This window comes from Tursiops truncatus, chromosome X, assembly GCF_011762595.2.
Source record: "Tursiops truncatus isolate mTurTru1 chromosome X, mTurTru1.mat.Y, whole genome shotgun sequence".
Classification (NCBI taxonomy): domain Eukaryota; kingdom Metazoa; phylum Chordata; class Mammalia; order Artiodactyla; family Delphinidae; genus Tursiops; species Tursiops truncatus.
The window spans coordinates 35,080,190-35,100,719 of record NC_047055.1 but is presented as its reverse complement, the minus strand read 5'-3'; the positions used below and the strand labels follow the sequence as shown (position 1 = coordinate 35,100,719).

Below are 20,530 nucleotides of genomic sequence, written 5' to 3'. Positions count from 1 at the left end.
GGGGTCCTGCTGCTGACCCTAAATTGAGATTCAGACACATGTGGGTGTGTGAAGACCACCAGATGTCTATCTGCTTGAGACGATTTGAGGAAAGGACAAGGCTCTGTGAGGAGGACTCTGGGAAACCTAAGGCTGTGGTGGTGGAGGAGCACAGGAACAGAGCTGGGAAGTCTGAGCCGGGGTGGTGGGAGCTCTGGAGAAGGGGGTGTTGCTACAGGAAGAAGCTGAAGGCCCTTTTCTCCCATGGGCCTCACTGAGATACAGGGTAGAAGCAACGTGGCTTCAGTGTCCAGGTGACAAAGTGTGGCAGGGAAAAGAAAGGGGGCGTTTCTACCTTTCTGGGTAGACCCGTAGATGGCTTCAGCCAAAGCTTCTGGAAGGGAGGGTGGCATCTTTCATGGGCTTTTGCTCATCTGCAGCTGTGAGCGCCCAGGAACCCACACCCCACCCCAGCAGGGACCTCCGTGTTCCCACAGCCAGAGGCTCCCTCCAGCTGCTGGCGAGGGGTGGAGGGGCCGCCCCTGACTGTCTCTCATTAAAAATGTGAGCTCTGCTATTTACAATAGCCCGGAGATGGAAACAACCTAAGTGCCCATCATCGGATGAATGGATAAAGAAGATGTGGCACATATATACAAGACTATTACTCAGCCATAAAAAGAAACGATATTGAGCTATTTGTAATGAGGTGGATGGACCTAGAGTCTGTCATACAGAGTGAAGTAAGTCAGAAAGAGAGAGACAAATACCGTATGCTAACATATATATATGGAATTTAAGAAAAAAAATGTCATGAAGAACCTAGGGGTAAGACAGGAATAAAGGCACAGACCTCCTAGAGAACGGACTTGAGGATATGGGGAGGGGGAAGGGTGAGCTGTGACAAAGCGAGAGAGAGGCATGGACATATATACACTACCAAACGTAAGGTAGATAGCTAGTGGGAAGCAGCCGCATAGCACAGGGAGATCAGCTCGGTGCTTTGTGACCACCTAGAGGGGTGGGATAGGGAGGGTGGGAGGGAGGGAGACGCAAGAGGGAAGAGATATGGGAACATATGTATATGTATAACTGATTCACTTTGTTATAAAGCAGAAACTAACACACCATTGTAAAGCAATTATACTCCAATAAAGATGTAAAAAATGTGAGCTCCGTAAGAAGAGGGACGCTTCTGTCAGCGGTCCCCGCTGGATTCCCAGCAGCTGGGCCAGTGCCTGGTGCATAGTATGTACCTAAGAAACATTTGTTCAATTAATTTGCTGGCAGTTGACATTTGTGAGAAGAGAGGGAGTAGAAGAATAACAGAAAAGAACTGTTCTTGAGGATTCTCAGAAATAACTGGGGCAACAGTAAGGGGGACTGAGCAAGTGGGGGACACGAGTCAGTGCGATGCGAGTTATTAAAGTGTATGTGATCTCATGTGTGATCAAGGTCAGGTATGGTTTGGGGAAACTTGAGACCTAACAGTTAATAAAGGTTCAAAATGTTTTCTGGAGTGTTCTGGGTGTTAGACAGCTAAGCTTCATCTAGACACCAAGGGGCTCTTGGGAAGTTTCTAATTATTAAGAAGACCTTCGGGGTGGGATGAGGATGGAGGTGCAGGGGCTGATTCTGGCAGGTTCTTCCTGAGATTTAGCTGCTCCATTTGCCTGTGGGATGTTAGTTTGGTGGAAGAGAAAGCCAATAGTAATTGGTTGGGGAAAAAAAGAAAAGATTCTCTGTTGTTCCCCACTGTGCCAAGAGGAGGCAAGTTTTACTTGAGTTATTACTATTACGGTAAATTCATTTGTACCCGTGTACATGGGGAAATGCAGGTTACATAGGTCAAATATACAGCATTTCTCATGACATACAGTAGACATTCAATAATGATTTTTTTAACTTTTTATTTTATATTGGAGTATAGTTGGTTAACAGTGTTGTGACAGTCTCAGGTGTATAGCAAAGTGATTCAGTTATACATGTAACTATTCTTTTTCAAATTCTTGTACGCACTGCTGTATTTAAAATGGATAACCAACAAGGACCTACTGTACAGCACAGGGAACTCTGCTCAATATTCTGTAACAGCCTGAATGGGAAAAGACTCTGAATAATGATTTTTAAATGGATGCTTTTTCCCTCTAATCCCCCTCCTCCATCTCTGATCCCTGAGTATGAGGTTCTTGAGGGCAGGAATACAGATATAGTTCTATCTATATGTAGTGCTTCCCGACACATAATAGATGGTACTAAAAAAAAGATTGCTCATTGAATGAATGAGACACGTTGATGATTAGGACATGGATATAGAAATTAATGCCACAGAAATAATTAAAAGAAATGATCTTTTCCCAAACTGGTTACATCCTGTCTGACATGAACACTAGTAGTTTACTTAGCAAACAGTTCTTTGGTAGGAAATGCAAAAGATAACTTTATTCCACCCTAGGTCTGGAATGATCACAAAACTAAATTGGATGGGCTCAAATGAATGAGGTCTTCCTGTTTGTTTTTCTTGTCGTGGCTTTTGACATTTCTTTCCCATAAATCCGAATACGGCACAGAAGGTATAACCAGTCTTTTCCTTCTTATGATTTCGTATATCATAGCTGCTGGCTCACTGAGTTGGCTCGCATTTCCTGAGTAGTCCCTTACCTCATTCTAGCTGATGGTTATTTTTATGAGGCCTTCATGACTTGCTGCTTGCTTAAATTAGCTTATTCATTTGTCTGAAAGCTGACTTTTCAAAAGGCGCCACTCTTGTAAACTTGAATCATTATTCATTCCATAACCTCTCTCACTCGTTACCGGGCTAGTTTTTGGTCTCTTCTCTTTCCCCCGATTATTAGCACGAACCCTTTCTGTTCTCTTTAACCTCTGTTTTAAGTGGTACCGTCCCTCCTTCCTTTGCCACTCTCAATACCATCTAACATCTGAACTGATGAGTTATATTGTTGTTTATGTCCTTCCTTCTTCCTGTGTTTTTGTCACAGCCAATTCTTGGCCTCTTTGATCAACTGTTGCACATAAAACTTCACCTCCCATTTTTTCATTCCGGAACGTGCAATGCCATGCTCTTGACAGTGAGCAAGGGAGGGCTTCTCCACCCGAGCGGTACCCACCACTGCCCCATGCTTTCCCCACTGCACGCACCAACTCTTTTCCTTATACAGCATGTCTTTCGCTTGGTTCATCAGTACTGCACACCTCTAGATACCTGGCAGAGTGCTAAGCACTCGATAGATAGCAGTGAACATGGCCTTGCCGTCAAGCATTGATCTTATTTATTTCATTTCTGGACAGTCATCTCTTTTGCCCATGACACGAATAAAAGGCAATTTCAAAATCATTTTTATCTTTTTGAGTGCAGATGTACCCATCCTGATTAATCTCGTGTTTAAAATTAATCTGCATATCTTGAGATATAACATTCACCAACCCCACAGTGTGCTGGAGAGGACTGGCTGGTCCATTCAGAAGTGTCCATGAAATATTCACAGGTGGCCACTGATACTGCACAATGTTTGTCCAGTATTTCTTGCACACACATTTCTGTTCCTTCCTGGATTATCTGTCTTTGTGAGCGTCCAGAGGGCAGGGACTAGGCCTGTTTGACTTGACTTTTGGGGAAACTGGCTCAGAGCCCCATCACTCCATTGCATATAAAATAATGTGTTCAAGAGGTTACTGATTCACTGGATTCAATTAATTTTCTCTTCCTCTGGGCTATTGAAGAAAAGGAGTGACTGTTAAATGAAATGAAATGAATTGAAATAAAACTAATCACAGGTTGTAAATAGTTTAGCTCCAACTGTGAGGCAGCTTTTAAACACGGGCTGCTTATCCTCTGTGTCTTCTGTCCTTAGGGATTTTCATACTCCATTCTCAGCTCAAGCTATGCATCAGATATCGTCATCTCCTCTAGGATGCTTCTTTGGGACCTGCCTCCCTTTCTGTGATGTGGATGGATGGCACCCAATCATTTTCTAGTTGAGCAGAGTAACTGATAAGCTCTAGCTTATGGAATGGAGCTTGTGAATGGTTCGCACCCAGGGGAGTTTCAGAACACCTAGCCCAGTAGCCGAGTCCTTGAGCCTCTAAACCTTTCTGTAGTTTATTTGCCTTTCTGATTCAGAAACTTCGAAACTATCCTGTCACTATTCCAGGGGAATGTGTGAGGTTTTATTTTGTTTTGTATTTTTGTTTTCTGTTTGTTTTTGTTTTGGCTGTGCTGTGTGCCTTGCGGGATCTTAGTTCCCCAACCAGGGATTGAACCCAGGCCCTCGGCAGTGAAAGCGCAGAGTCCTAACCACTGGACTGCCAGGGAATTCCTTTGTTTTTTTCCTGTGCCTTCCTTTTTTGTGTGGTTTGGCACAGTAGATTTTTGGAAAAACTATTACCCCTTTCCCTAGGAGCCTTGCTTAGAGGAAAATGTATTTGATTATTATTTTTGTTTTTCAGTACAAGCAGATTTTCCCAAAGTTGCAGAAAACATCCAACTTATCTTCAAGTGCTGAATTATTTTTAAATGTCATTTTTTAAACAAGAGAACTTGAGTGTTTAAAAATGAAGATGTTATTTAAAAGTAAAGTGGTGTATTGTAGCCAATCAAAATCCCCAGACCAGAAAGTGGCTTTCCAATTTAGCCAGTCTGTTTTAATCCAGGTTATCTCAAGCCTCTGCTAAAATAGCCACGAGATTGCTCCCCAACCGCACTATCACCCCCAGCCTTCTATATCTGGACGCATAAAGTTGCACAGCAGTGAAGACAGATGTTCTTGAGGCAGGGACTGGCCTAGACTCCTAATATGGTCAGGTTGAAATTAACCAGAAAGCTGAGGGTCATCAGCCCTGAGAGGCATTTTAAATTTCTCTCTGACCCAAAGCCCTGTTTTTGTCTTCAGTTTCTTGGAGTTGATGAAAAGTCTTGCTTACGTGTATGAATGCAGAAGTCTGTCTTTGAAATCATGGAGTTCTGATGTCTGAGAACCCTGGCCCGCATCGGAACCAAACTTGACTGTGGGACGGTCTCTTCAGCAGGCTCTTTTTCTTCACCAAAAACGTGCCTTTCTCATCCACCCCCCGCAAACCTACACTGGCTTCTATATTTTCACCTGTGCACTTCATTCCTAAATGCAGATATCTAAAAGAAGCAATACATGGAATGGCTAAGACTGTACTGAGAAGAAGTCAATCAGATTTCCTTTTTCACAGACCCAGGAAGGAAATGGGCAGCAACCTTAGTTCACTGGGCTTCTGGGTGGCTGGGAGAAGTCCCTGAGAGGAAGAATGGAACACGGGAAGGGAAAAAACATACTAAGACTAGTTTATAATTTTGTTTAGGACAGACCTGTCATGTCCATGGATCATTGTCTCAAACTCTAGAGAGATGACTCAGATGTCAACATGTGTGTGTGTGTTGTGTGTGTGGGACAGGCTTTTTAAAAAAGTGGAATATAGTAAAAAAAATAAATAAATTTATTATTTGAGGCTGCTGTTATGGGGAGTCTAGATCAAATCCAAATAGAGCCTGGGGGGAAGGGTGATAAATCCTCAGCTCCCCACCCCCAATGTAGCTTTGATAAATGTCTGATAATTTCAACTAGAGTAGAGGGAGAGTGATGCTCTGTCTCTCTACCTCCCTCTCAAGAACAGAATGAGGGGGCAGTTTGCTTTTTAAATTACAAAAAGCCGGGTTAAGAGTCTTTCTCGCCTTACATGGGTGGTGAAAATTAAAAAGGGTCAAAGACGATCCCAAGATTAGTGAGAAAGTACACCCTCCTCCCGTTTCCAAAGACGCCCCACGTCTTTCAAAAGAAAACCAGCAAATTACCATGGAAATCTGCCCCGAGCAGCAGTGCTCAAGGAAGAGTCAGAGCCTTTGTTAGCAGGGGTTTGTGTGGGCCGGCACCATAGTGAACACAGTTAAGCCTCACTAATTCCCTGAATGGGGGAAAAGCCAATCTCGACTTGTAAGAAGCTTGAATTTGAAAATATGTTTAAAGAAATGCCATGTTATTATTTCCACAAACGTGCAGTCCAACTGCTGGCTGGGGTCTGTGCTCTGAGCTTCCAAGACTCTTAAGGCCTTGAACAAACAGATAAGGACTGTAATTAGCATACTGGTCATTTGAATGCAAAGTGCAGTCAAAGTGGTGCTTAAAACCTGCGTGTTAGCATACTCCCATAGCAGGCTGTCACTTTCCTATGTTTATAGTATTAATTCGCCTAGCAACCTGCCCCCTTTCCTTTTTGGCAGTAAACTTGAGCCTGGCATGTCAGAATTCGTTAAATTTTCCATATTAGCCGCCGGAATGAATAAGGAGGGGAGGTGGTGAACCACTTGTAAAAAATCAACATGAACATATTTTAAACTTCACTTTTTAACTGACCTTTAAAGTTCATCAGTTAATTCATATTTATTATTTACTGGGTAGGGAAGGTATTAGCTTGCTTGATTCAAAGGGGCGGAGGGGCAAGCTGTTTCGGATGTCCCTTCCCCAACAAGTGACCTGGTCAAGTGAACACCGGAGAGCATTGAACGTAGCCAGTTCCTGGATTATAACAAAATAAGGATTGGTTATGAGGATCAACAGGTGCATACCTAGATGGGACAACGGCACAGGGAGATCTGCATCTATCAACCACGTCTGTGACGGCCAGCCAATCCTGCGTGCACGTATTAACTTTTTTTTTCAATTCTAACTTTATTTTTATTTATTTATTTTTTGGCCATGTTACGGCATGTGGGATCTTAGTTCCCCAACCACGGATCGAACCCGTGCCCCCTGCAGTGGAAGCATGGAGTCCTAACCGCTGGACCACCAGGGAATTCCCTTAACTTTGTTTTTAAAGTCACACTTGAGACCGCTTGATTTGAAGTGTGACTGAGCTGTATTTGGGAAGGGGGAAAGAGGAGACAAACACTTTGTTATAAAGCAGAAACTAACATGCCATTGTAAGGCAATTATACTCCAATAAAGATGTAAAAAAATAAAAAAAAACAAAGATGAATACAGCTGCAGTTTGATCCCAATATTCAGAGTCTTCATCACTTTGTTCTGCACGTGGAAGAAAAGGGCTGTGTTTTTTTTTTCCAAGTCGAACAAACCATCTGGCAGTTGGGGTGGGGATTGCAGGAAAAAGCTGGGTAAAGCCTGAGGGAGAATCAAACTTAAATGCCTGCCTGCCCTTTGGGAAAATTCCCCAATTCTACTTCCTGGCCCTGAGAGAGATGGCGAGAGGTTACCCACTAACCTAAGGAGGAAAGATAATCCTTAAGTAATGAAATCCTGAATGTAGTGCTTCCCAAACGTTACTGCACATTAGAATCAGAGGAGATTAGAGTGTAAGACTTTTAAAAACCCTAATGCCCAGATTCATGCCAAACAATTGAATCAGAATCTCTGGGCGGGCGTAGGCACCAGCATTTTGTGAAGATCACCAGATGATTCCAAGTGCAGCAAATTGGGACCCACTACCCTAAAGCTTTCCCACCTTACATGCATTTAATCTATATTTAATCTTCCCAGTTACCCTAAGAAGGAGGTGCTATTAGATCCCCATTTCACAGATGAGAAAATTGAGGTTCAGAAAGGCTCAATAAGTTGCCAGGGTCTCAAAGCTGTTAAATAGTGAATCTGGAATTTGAATATCAGCAGATTAATTTCAGAGTCTGCATGTTGAACTTCTATGCAATACTGTTTCTCTGGGCTTTTGTCCCCTGGGTCCAGTACCATTCCAACGAATCTGATATGTGACAATCCCATGTCCACTCAGTGAGAATTTATTGGGCACCTACTACGTAAATCTCAGTTTTAGGTGTAGTGTGTGACTCTAGGTAGATTCAAGGAAATGTGGCTAACTCCTGGTAATTCACGGGGCCTTCCAGATAGCCATAGGTTGGTTATCGCGTTATTTACGTTAAAGCTTAATCAGCCAAAGGCTACCAGAGACAAGACTGTAGTTGGACAAAGTCAAATGTATTGACCTGATGCATTGAGGAAGTGCATTGCAGAGGAACCATAGGGTGCCACTCTTGAGAAGAGGGAGGAGGGAACATCTTTTGTAGTGTTTGGGTTCCCACTGAAGGATGCTGAGGAGGGTCTAAGGAAGCAGGGATGACTTCTGGATTGGTTGCAGCTTCGGACGCAGGATCAGGAGAAGGAGGGTTGAGTAGGAATTGGGTACTGTCATGAAGCAAGGGTGGCTTAGTAATTGGTATTCCCAGTAATACATGAGAATAGCAAAGCAGGTCTGGGCCATCGCTGGCAAGAAAGTATCAATAGTAGTAGTCACTCAAAGAAGACGGAGGTCATTATGGCATTTTACAACTGCTGTGTAACCTTGGGAGAAAGTGTTTTCTGTTAACTTTGCAGCTGACTTTATTTGTCTGTCCTCCCAGCCTGATTAATGGCAGGGCTCTTTTTTCTTAGTCCAAGCTGATTGAAGTTTTGACTCTCAGATTTTGGGCTTTTTCAGAGGGGATGGGCCTGAGGGGGAAAAGAAAGTTGACACTCAGATCTACAATGAATGGTTTTGCTACTTTTCAGCTGAGTTGGTAAATTATCTAATGGGAGAGTGCGTGTAAAACTGGTGAATATTGAAAAAGGCTTTTATTTCAGTTATTACTATATCAATGTCAATGTCCAGGATTTTGACAATGTACTATGGCCGTGTAAAATAAAATAATACAATGTATCAAAATATTGGGGAAAACTCATTGACGGATACCTGGGAACTCTCTGTACTATTTCTGCAACTTCTTGTGAGCCTTAAACTCTTTCAAAATTGAAAACAGTTCTAGAAGATGTGTTTGTGTTGATCATCTTAATAAGACCTCTTTAAAAGTAGTGTGACTTTATCTATTCTCTTCCCCCCAAATAATCCAAAATTGGTTATATCAACGTTCTCTTGTATGTCGCTGAATTTGAAGATGGTACCCAAGAGTAATGTCCATCAACATCCATGTCTACCAGTTACAGATCCCTGTGGGGTTATAAATATCAGAACCGTTTGTGCATCAACAGAGATGCCATTTGAGTAGGGTCTGGAAATACGTGTTAAATATCACCAGGTAGGGAAAGGAGAGAGAAAGCTATGCTAGGCAAAGGGAAGAGCAGGAGGAAAGGCACAGAAGTGTGAAAGTCAAGGCATATCAGGGAAACAGATATTGGTTTGATGGAGCTGATGCTTGGGGTATAAAGGAGGACTGGTGGGAGAAGAACCTGGAAAGATGGGTTGGAGCTGCAATGTAACAGTCTGGATGTGATTCTCTCCTCTCTGAAATCGAGGACTTTGGATTTTCCTCGTAGTATTGTACTTACTACACCTGTCTTGTATCACAGTTACTTGGGTCTGTATTTTTTCTCCCCAGCTAGATCCCAAGTTCCTTGAGGAGATGGTCCAGATTTGGTTCGTCTGTGTAGCATCTGTAGCACCTAGCTGTGTGCTTTGTCCTTGGTAGGTGCTAATAAAATTGTCCTAGGAATGTATAACGTGTCACAAAGGTGCAGTTGATATTCCCTCTCGAGAACATTCAGAGCCCCAAGATAATGTAGAGTGAGGTGTTGACCTCCAGGGAAATGAAAGCATCAGGAAGAAAAGCACACAACCCATCCTCTTCAAGCTCCCTTTGTATCTGGCTTTGGTGACTGGGTACGGCCATGCCTTGCCATCTTTGACATATGCCCTCGATTGGCCCTCAACCATGCCATGATGGTGTCCTTTGAAGAGATGTAATGTACCTTGCCCTAATCTATTTAGCATTCCACTCTCACTTCCCTCTGTTCAGCTTTGCTGGACGCTTGCAGAGATGCCTCACCCCTCCACCACCTGTTCCTTGGGTCCCTGAATTATAGTGAATACAATGGGGTTTAGATGGGAACCTGCAGATGCTAGGTGAGGAGCTCCTCAAGAAGATTTTCTCCAGGATTTGGCTGACATACCTGACCTGAGGGGATCTCCACCACGCCTGCTGGTGGTTTTTTTCCCTTTGCCTCCTAAGAGAAATGTTCTATTGCTCACCACTTCAGATGGTTGGATGTGGGGATGGGGTCACTTCTGTTCCTGACAACCTCATTATGTGGTTATCAGGAGCAGACACTGCCCAGGTTGTCACGACAACCAGCAATGATTCAAAGCTTCCCTGAAAGGTCTGTATCTCTGGCAAATAATCAGCCTTTAGCTCTCAGCAGATGCTGAACTGAGCAGCCAATCACAGGTGAGCTGAGAAAGCATGACATCATAGTCCAGCCGGTCCAAAAAAAAAAAAAAATTAAGATTTGGTTTTCTATTTCTCTCCTTGGTTCTTTGTCCCCTAGATTTTGTCCTCTACTTTCTCATTCTCTCTCTTTTCCCCTAGTAAAATGGAGACAGCAATGAAACCAACTTTCCAAATTCACTCTGCAGTTTGACTTAGGTTCGGGCAGTGCCTGATCGGAGTGCGTGGGGAAGGAATGTATAATGTGATCCACTTAGGAGCAAAACAGAGCATCAGCTCAATTAAATAATATGGTTTGATATGTAGGACCATGGAAGTGGGGCTAATTAAAACCAAGTCAGAGGAGAGGAACTTCCTAATTCTCATATTAATTCATCCACAGCCACTTGCATTTAATTGTCTTCTGCTTTTCTTTCGCTAACTCCCTCGTGGAGGGGAGGAGGGCAGAGGCTGCGGGCTTCTGAAAGCTGGTAGATTCTACAGGGCAGGTCTCTAACGGGCACTAATTATAGTGAGGGAAGGTGAGGAGTGCCCACCACCACCACCCAGTCCCGAGGTTCCACTATACAGGGAGTATATGTAAATGGGGATTCGTCCAGTCTATTAAGGAGGTGTGTAGCTCTGAAATCTGTTTAAACCACTCATATTCCATTAGCCATTTGCCTCCATACAAGAGTCCAGGGAGACAGGCAGGACAGGTTTCTCAAAGGAGAAATTTAAAGCTGAGGGAAATTCGAATCTTGCCCAAGGTTTCCTAGCCAGAGGCTAGACTACAGTCTGGCTCTCCTGATTCCCTGGCCAGAACTCTGAAGACCCACGAGCATGGTGTTTCCCTAGCCATGGGCTTCCCTCTTTCCCTAGCCTCTGGTTTTAAGGGATGTGGGATGAGACCTTTGCCCTGCAGGATACCCACCACGTTGCCTCCTTCAGGACAGCTGGAGCCCCTAATGACTGGAGTAGAAGGTGGAAGGGAGGGGAAGGAGCCCAGTAGGGCCTGACTACAGTGATGACAATAGGTTAGAGTGAGCAGGCCCAGATGAAAGCGGAGTGGGCACCGCGCGCCCAACCAATGCCTTGTGCGCTAGCTGGCAAGGCAGGTTCTTTTGTATTCAGAGCAGGAGGGAGGATTTTTTTTAAGTTCAGCTGTTGCAGCAAAAGCTGTGAAGACTGAGAGCCACAGAGACCCAGAGTCGACTACTGGGAATCATTTCTGGCTTTGGGACTCGAGGCAGGGGTGGAGAGGGAGCCAGAACATCCAGGCTGCTTTTGCCTGGTGGGTTCCCTTTAGCAGGGATTTGGCTGGAACAGTTTGAAGATATTCGTTTTAGTTTACATCTGTTGCTACAAGCCCCATCTCACTTCTCCTGCAACTGAAAGGGCTGACTGGATCGGTGGGAGCCAAAGGAGAAATACAACTGAAGTTGCCATGTAGGGTGGTAGAAGGAACAGAACTGACAGTTGGGAGACCTGATTTCTAGGACCATCTCTCTGAGGCATTGAACAGGCTACTTTCAACCCCAGACCTCCATTCACTCATCTGTGAAATGCAGGTCATCATAATTGCCACAGTACACTGTCGTGGTTATTGTGAGGATCAAACGGGGAGAAACAAAACTGGTGTGTAACCTAAGGAGCAGGATACACGTGCCAAGAGGTTATTATGGGGCTTCCCTGGTGGCGCAGTGGTTGAGAGTCCGCCTGCCGACGCAGGGAACGCGGGTTCGTGCCCCGGTCCGAGAAGATCCCACGTGCCGCGGAGCGGCTGGGCCCGTGAGCCGTGGCCGCTGAGCCTGTGCGTCCGGAGCCTGTGCTCCGCAACGGGAGAGGCCACAGCAGTGAGAGGCCCGCGTACCGCAAAAGACAAACAAACACACAAAAAGAGGTTATTATGGTAGTGTTGTTGTATCCTTAAATCAATGAGCTTGGGGAAGGGAGTTGATGAACACAGATGAAATCTTTAAGACATTTCAGTTTCCCCGCAAGGTCCCATGCAGTTATCCTATATTCCTGGAGAGCAAACCCCAGCAGCAGTGAAGGCTGCTGTATGGTATCAAGAATGAAGTAGGTTATCACCTTTTCACAGGAAGACTGAAGTCCTTGTGTTGATTCCCGCTCCTGGGTCCAGTCCTCTTTCTATGATACCACTATGCTTTAACTTGTCAAGCACCTAATAGGATTTCGGCCCCGTGCTAGTTTCTATAATCACCAGGGAGAGAAGAAATACACGCATGAAATGTTTAAATAACCATGTGCGGTGATTGCATAAATAGCTCTGAAGTATAGCTGAGGTATATGGGAGGATTAGAGTGAAATCTAATACCTTTTAATTACAATTTAAGTCAATAGCCTAGAAGACTCAAGTTAGATCATTAGCCAGGAAAATCCAGTTATATTTTCTATTTCTTTTTTTTTTAAGTGTTCTTATTGTTTAAAATAACCCAGAGAAGCGCATTTTACAAATCAGAGATGTAACACTAAGTAAATGACATTCATTTATATCAGTGATTTTTAGATTACGTTTACCACGATGTAAAAATAAAAATCAGTGTGATGGGTTGCGCTTTTTTTTAACCCCGAAGTTAATTTAAAAGATATCTGGGGCTTCCCCGGTGGCGCAGTGGTTGAGAGTCCGCCTGCCGATGCAGGGGACACAGGTTCGTGCCCCGATCCGGGAAGATCCCACATGCCGCGGAGCGGCTGGGCCCGTGAGCCATGGCCGCTGAGCCTGCGCGTCCGGAGCCTGTGCTCCGCAACGGGAGAGGCCACAACAGTGAGAGGCCCGCGTACCGCAAAAAAAAAGAAAAAAAAAAAAAGATATCTGTAAAATCATTGGAAGCAGAACCATCCTGATTTAAACCTATTAATCAAGGATTTGAGGAGGAGGGTGATGGGAGTTTTTGCATTAGAAGACAGTAACCACACCAAAAAAAAAGCCTTTTTAAAATGCCTGATTAAAAAAAAAATCAAGCTGGTATACTCAGATTTTTTTTTAAAGCAAATATGTATTTTAACAAAATCAGTAATACCACACATCATATTAGAAAGAGCATGGGTTTTGTACTCAGATCTAGACACAAATCCCAGCTCTGCAAAATTCATGTAATACTCATGTATACATAAATATATTTTTTAATTAAGGAAAATAAAAAGTAAAATGCAAAGTGATTCTTTAAAAAGTCTTAAGAGTACGTGGTTTACTTAGTCTTTGCCTCCCTCTTTCTTGCTTTGTCGTAGACTTGAAGGGTCGTTATTATTCATTTCCCAATTCCCAATATCATCAGAATTTAACATGAATTAGTCCAAAGAGGAATCCCAATCTCCAACTTCCCCAGATGTTGTCTCTGGTGAATCTAGAGGCCTGTTGTGTGACTTTTCCTAAGAGGACCCTGGCAGATGTATTTGTTCACTCTTGGTCTTGAAACTTCTTTGGTTGACATTACAGCAAAATGATTGCTGGATATTATGCAGTGTTGAGAAAATTGGATAGAAGTGCACTGGGGAGGGTCATGACCCATCTTGACCATTTAACTATGTGAGGACACATTTATCTTTATAAAAAGAAGTTTGAAAATGAAGAAGAAAAATCACCAATAATTCTACTTCTTTAACCCAACTATTATAATTTTATGTTCATCTCTAATTTTTTTTGTGTGTGTGTAGGCATATTTTACATCATTATAATTCGAATGTACTTATTATTTTGCATTTTTGGTCATTTTTGATGACAGCTTACTGTCTCCTTGCTGGGGTTTACGCTAATTTACATAATCTAGCCAAATCCTAGGGCGCTTGGATTTTGGAGTAGCAAGAGACGACAGTTTTGTGGGTTTTTTGCCATACGCGGGCCTCTCACTGTTGTGGCCTCCCCCGTTGCGGAGCACAGGCTCCGGATGCGCAGGCTCAGCGGCCATGGCTCACGGGCCCAGCCGCTCCACGGCATGTGGGATCTTCCGGACCGGGGCACGAACCCGTGTCCCTTGCATCGGCAGGCGGACTCTCAATCAGTGCGCCACCAGGGAAGCCCAAGAGACGACATTTGAGGTTAGATTTTAGAAGGCTTTCAACATGGGCAAAAATTTGAACTTTTTCTTAAAGACAAGATATGCCATGGGAGGTTTTAGGGAAAGGATGGACAGAAACAGCCACATCTTAACAATTGTTAATATAACTATATATATATGTGTGTGTGTGTATACACACATATATATTGTATTTGAAGTAGATTAATCATTCTCTTTTTGTATAATGCTGTTTTTATTTTTATTTTTTTGGCTGCGTTGGGTCTTCGTTGCTATGCGTGGGCTTTCTCTGGTTGCGGTGAGCAGAGGCTACTCTTTGTTGCGGTGCGCGGGCTTCTCATTGCGGTGGCTTGTTGCGGAGCACCGGCTCTAGGCACGCGGGCTTCTGTAGTTGTGGCTCGCGGGCTCAGTAGTTGTGGCTCACAGGCTTAGTTGCTCTGCAGCATGTGGGATCTTCCCGGACCAGGGCTCGAACCAGTGTCCCCTGCATTGGCAGGTGGATTCTTAATCACTGCGCCACCAGGGAAGCCCCTATAATGCTGTTTTAAAAGTGTGTGTTTCATGTGCAGAAAGGTAGTTTTCCTATCTAGATTGCCACCTCTTTGAACCCCATTGCCATACCTGCCTCTCAGTTTACTGTGGTTTCTGGAGACTCCATCGGTGTAAACTGCTTGCCTGACAGGTGGTGTCCCAAATCCAAACCATTTGCCCCCAGTAAAAAGTGCTTGTGTAGCTGGACAGATTTCCTCCCCTGAAAATGTATCTGAAATCCCAGTCTTCCTGCGGGGGCAGTTGAGGAAGATATACTCAATAACCGCCCTCCCCTCCCACTGTCAGGTGCGCCTCTTTCTCGAGGGCCACACCTCTGTCTAGACAACCCTGACAGTGTAGAAGTTTCCATCTCCTTTTCCTTTCCCTCTCCCTGTTCCCTCCCCTTCATTTTTTTTTTCCTTCCCGGCGCTTCCTGCCTGGAAACAAAAGATTGGTCCCCAGTAGCCCACTCAGGGTGATTTTAGTTTTCTGCTCCGGCTCTGATTGGCCTCCGCGCGGTGCAGAGCCCGGGTGACGTCATAGCGGAGCAGGGCGAGGGAGCTGTTGCCGAGCAGGGCTCGACCGCGGGCGTGCAGCTGTGGGCGGCGGACCGTCTGGGGTCTCGCGCGGGGGGCTGCAGCTTTCCCCGGCCCGGAGCGAGTGTGCGGGGCCGGGAGGAGAGCCGGGAGGGTGGGGAGCGGGCCGAGCCCGGGGCTGCGGCTGCGGCCGCGGGGCTGTGGCGCCCCAGCCCCGCCAGCCAGCCCGAGCGCTCGGAGGGAGAGGCAAGGTCTGGACGGGGTGGCTGGACCAGTGGCAGGTAAATCCCGCGATGGGTGGCACCCGGCTCGCTCTGGGGAAGGGGGTGGCGGCTGGGCTCTGCTTTTAGCCGGCCGGGCAGATTTTCTGCCTGCCTGGACCCCCCTCCCGCTGTCGTGGCGCCCCGGCCTCGAGTCCCCTACGTGGCTCCCCCAGAGCCCTGACACCCGGCGCACCGTGTACACGATCTCGGCTTGCGAACGCGGACAAGTGGGTGTGTCGGGGCCATTCCCGGAGGACCAGGGCCCCTTCGGTGGGTCAAGCCCTAGACTCGCTTACTGGGGCCTGGGCCGCTTGAGGCTAAATCCGCCCCCGGAGCTACGTCAGGCTGTAAGTCTTATACCATCTTCCCGCCTCCCTCCCCCAGCCACTGTAGCAGCGACGGCAGCCCCCTACCCCCGCAAGGCGAGGGGGTGTGGCCGCGGCCCCGGCAAGTCCGGGGGAGGGGGAACAGCCCAACCGGAGCAAACAGAAAAAGTGACGATTTTCTTACACGGGCGCCTTTCCCCCCTTTCTTTTATTTTTCTATATTCCCCTCCCCCTTTTTGGTGGGGTAGGACAACCAGAGGAGGACTCTTTTCTTCTCCTGTGAGGACTAGAATGATGCAGTAATGTCCCTAGAAAACCCAGGGTCCCTCAGTTGGCCTTTGTCTTTGGGGAGCAGGGTCATCAGGTCCACAGCCCCCCTTCCCTGTCCCCGTCAGCTTGCAGGGGGCCTTGCCCTCAGTTCGTGAACTGGCTCTGGCAAGGTTCCTGCCACACTTTCGGAGGGACTGGACCTTTTCGATTCTTGCTCTGGCAGGATTCCTGCCACACTTTCGGAGGGATTGGACCTTTTTGATTTCTCGCTCTGGCAGGTTCTCCTTCCCTCGGTGGTTGTGGAGGGGTGGAGTGCGGGAGCGGTGGGAGGGCGGTGCCTGCAGGGAAGGAGCCAGAGGCTCCACTTGTTCTTTTGGTCCCACCTTCCAGAATCCAGTGCCAGACTCTGGACTTGAGGGTTCTGGGCTGTGGTCTGTAGAAGCGAAGGAGAGAAGGGTGAGTGGCTTGGCTTTGGGAAGCATGAAGGGGGCGGTTGCAGTGCTATTTTTAAAAAATGGTTTTCAGCAGGGAAGCCTTTAGCCATGTTAGTCTCGCTCCCCTCATGGTTTTGCAGACTCAAATCCAGGCCAACTGTATGGCTGTCTGAGGTGTTGGAACAGAAGGAAGTCCATTCCTGTCGGTGACAACACTGTGGCCCTGTTCTGGAATGACCGAGGTGTAAAGGTCAGTGTGGTTTTCACTGGGCCATCTGCAAAATTATAATTGGACAGGTCTGTCATTTGGTTCTTGAGGCCTTTAATCAGGGACACCTTTGGGCAAAGGGGCTTAATATGGTAATGGGCGATTAACAGGCCAGGGCTTGGAGAGAGCCATGTAAGCCTCCGTTTCTGGATACAAATATCATAGCCTCCTCCCCCCGGGAAAGAGGCAAAATAGCCAGAGACTGGGGGGGCGGGTAAAAGCCAACAGCTGCGAATCTCGAGGCCAGGGGGGACCTTGTAGGAGAGACCTCACAGAAAAAGGGGGTTTGCCTGTGACAGAGGTACAGGCATGGGGCCACAACACCCTAAGGACGTTCCAAGTAGCTGACCATTCCCACAGGTTGCTCTGAGGTCTTTTGGGGGAAGGGAGCAGACAGACGTGACAAGAGACGGAAATGAGGAATAACTTCGGGGATTGGGAGGTGCTGCCCTCATCAGAGACTCTGTTATTATGAGGTCAGAGACTAAGCTACTATGAAGTCAAAGTGGATAGCCAAGGCCAAAAAAAAAAAAAAAATCAGATCTAGAAATCAGATAGAGTAGGTAGGTAAGGTCAGGGGAGTAGATAGGAGCAAAGCCAAAGAGAGAGAGAAGAAAAAAGCCATCATCTTACCAGGAGCCCAAAGGCCCCGATTTCCCTGGTGAACTGGGGGCAGTTTGGGTGGCTGGGGCACCTGTGGCTCAGTCCAGACTTAGGGGGACAATTGCTCCGTACTTGGGGAATCAATAGCATTCTCACTGGTGAAACCCAACCTTCAGGAGCCAGTAGCTTTGGTCGAGGGAAGAAGAAGAAACTCGATGAGCAGCAGCCTCTACAAATGGGTCTTCCTCCTGGGTAAGGAGAAGGGAGTGGGGGGCCAGGACCCCAGAACGGACTGGGGGAGCTTCGAATCTGACCGAGACAGGTAGGTTGACTGCTTTTACCTAGGGTGGTCCAGGGCCAGGTCTGGGGCCCCTGCTTCAGGCATGGGGGCATCTCTGCCTGTGCTCAAAAAGAAAGCCCTCCTTCCCAGGGGCCCCGGGACCCTGTGCAGACCGGGGACGGCGAAAACCACTGCCCTAGAAGGTAAGTGAAGCTGCTGAGGCATCTAGGCTGCAGCTTAAGCTTCAGCTGCCCTGTTGTCCCCCAAGCTCGCCACCGGCCAGAGGCTAGGCAGTTCCCTCTGCAGGGCCTTGGGGTGAACTCGGCTGCCAGCTCAGCATTACGCGGCTTCTCCGACAGGGGGCGGGAAAGGGCAGGCCGCGGTGCGCCCAGGGCCAGAGACCTCCATTTCAGGTGTGAAACCTGGGCCTCGGATCAAGTGACAGCCATACATTTCAAATCTGATTTAGGGGTACCAGATGAACCCTCGGGTCTGGCAGTCTGCTTCCATTTCCTCCCAGAATGTGTCGCTTCCTCCCGCGCTCCGCGACTTTGGAAGGCGTTTGCATTTACATCCCCGGTGATTACTGGAGTCACTAATACAGCCTAACCCAGAGTTTAATTGGAAACGTTAAACAATGCGATGGATCCGTGTCTGATTTGCACAGTCGGTCAATTATCTGCAGGTTGGGGCAATCTGCGCTGCACCCAGGGGGATGCGAGGAGGGGCAAGATGGCGTGGCCACAGCTGGGTCTGCGGGCGCGAAGCAAAATGAGGGGAAGCGGAGCTTGAAGACTGGAAAGAGATGAACAGTCTCCTGGTGGGGAATGGAAATCACGGAAAGGCCTGGGCGCCTGATCACTGAGATGGAATAGGACGGTGTTGGAGCCCACACAGTGGAGATGGAGGCCAGGGTTTTGCCCTGAGGTGGGAGGGTCCTGGATTTGGAGAAGGAAGGTTTTTTAGGGACTAGAGGACCAGGAGCTGGGATGGAACCAACCTTGGGAGTCCAGAAGCCAGTGTTCTGGTCTGAGTGTTTCTGCCCCTCTCTGGGCCTCAATTTCCTTGTCTTTCAAATGATGGGTTTGGACTAGGTGGTTTCTAAGATGGTGGTGACATTTTAGGAAGTGGGTCCATTTATTCTTGGTAATGAAAAACAGATTCACGAAAGGAGAGCCCCCCCAATTTACCCCTTTTAAATCATACTTTTTGGCGTGCCTCTAATTTGGAGGAAAACTGTACAAAACAAACCCACAACCACTACACACATTTCATCTCTTTCAGCAGGGTGGCCTTACTTTTATTTCATGGGAATGGGAACAGGGAGGAAAAGAGAAGCGCAAGTGGAGAATCTGCCCCTGTAACCAAGCCCCTGAAAAGCGCCGTAGGGCTCTTACACAGATCTTACACCCTGGAGGGGGGCGGACATGCGTTAGTGGCCCTGACTCCCTAACTCAGCCTCAAAACAGAAGGGCTTGGGGTGAGGGTGAAGGAAAGGCCCGGCTTAGGGTCTGTATCCTTTTCCTTCTGTCTTCCTCAACCCCCTCCCTCTCTGAGCCAGGGGGAAGTTTTGGAATTCTGTACTTTCTAGAGACACTACCCCTAACAATCAGCACAATCGCGCCCTCTAGTGACCTCAACGGGGACACCTTTGGCAGAGCTCCGGATACATCCTGTGGCCCAGCTCCAAGGTCAGAGCTTAACCCCCTGTGCAGCAGCTCCTTCCTGTGGAGAAGGGCTCCAGTCCTTCCAACTTTGAAACTCAGGTGGCTGCAACTTCCTGTAGGCCCATCTGGGGCTGGGAGTTGAGAGAGGGAGCCATTTCACCCCCAGTGCCCAGTTTCCTTCTTTGGGCCTGAAAAAGGTTCTGGAACATTCCCAGCTTTCTTCAGTGCTGGGACAGGTAGTCTCTGTGGTGGAGAGAATGGTTGTCCACAGATCCCCTCCCCTACCAAAGAGGTGGCAGCCCTAGTCCCCAGATAGATGCTGGCAGGAAGCCGGAATGTAGCAAGGCTGGGGTGCTGGTAGGCGCACGAGGGGTGCACTGATCTCTACCCCAGCCTCCAGTAGGAGGCTAAGCCACAGGTGCATACACGGGCAGTATAAACACAGAGAAGATACAGACACACAACGTGGCGTAGACATATGACACACAATATAGATTAGATACAGGTTCCCCAAGCACGGGATAGATGGAATACACGTGTAACACATCGCAGACCCACGGCACACATACGCAATACGGTACTGCCATGATACACACGCACAACGCCAATATAGACACAGCTGCACAGGCACGACACGGTGCAGGCACGCAAATACACAGACATGCCCACGCTTCCACCACAGCATACCCCCAGACGGGTGACAGGAGTGCGGCCGCCAGGTGGAGCTCCGTGTCCTGCCCGTTGCTTCTGCATTGGCTCCAGCTGTGCAGCTGGTGGGTTCAAAGCGGGCTGCTGTGGAAGCAATAAGCAGCTGAGGGGAAGTGGAGGTACGTCAAGGAAAGCTCTTGACCTTGCACAGAAACCTGGAGCTGCTTGGTTAGTACTGGCTGGTGCACTAGCACCCCACTCCCCCAGGTCCTCTGGTGCCGCTCCCCACCTGGGGATGCGCAGGGGCCTTCCTGCGGCCCTTCTTCTTGGGCCCTCCCCAAGTCCCGCCCCTCTCTGGAGCTACGGCAGCCCTCCCTCCCTCACCCCCCCCACGCCCTTGCAGGATGAGCTCATGCCTTGGGGGCGGGGGTGGCACACCACTCAGCGGTGCAATGGGTAGGATTTGGAAAGGCTGCTT

The 20,530-nt window shown here is 47.5% G+C and overlaps 1 protein-coding gene across 21 annotated transcripts in view; it reads left to right on the top strand.

Annotated features, from left to right (window-relative positions):
• PAK3 (p21 (RAC1) activated kinase 3) overlaps window positions 1–20,530 on the top strand; it is a 285,248-nt gene that overhangs the window by 146,931 nt on the left and 117,787 nt on the right. For 3 of the 21 annotated variants that reach the window (XM_073799472.1, XM_073799455.1, XM_073799471.1), the window contains exons 1-5: window positions 15,320–15,574; window positions 16,543–16,608; window positions 16,727–16,836; window positions 17,634–17,940; window positions 18,207–19,503. The exons of 2 other annotated variants lie outside the window; for them this stretch is intronic. The gene's annotated coding sequence lies outside the window, so the exon portion shown is untranslated. 16 more of the 21 variants (XM_073799463.1, XM_073799462.1, XM_073799461.1 and 13 more) reach the window with 16 other exon arrangements.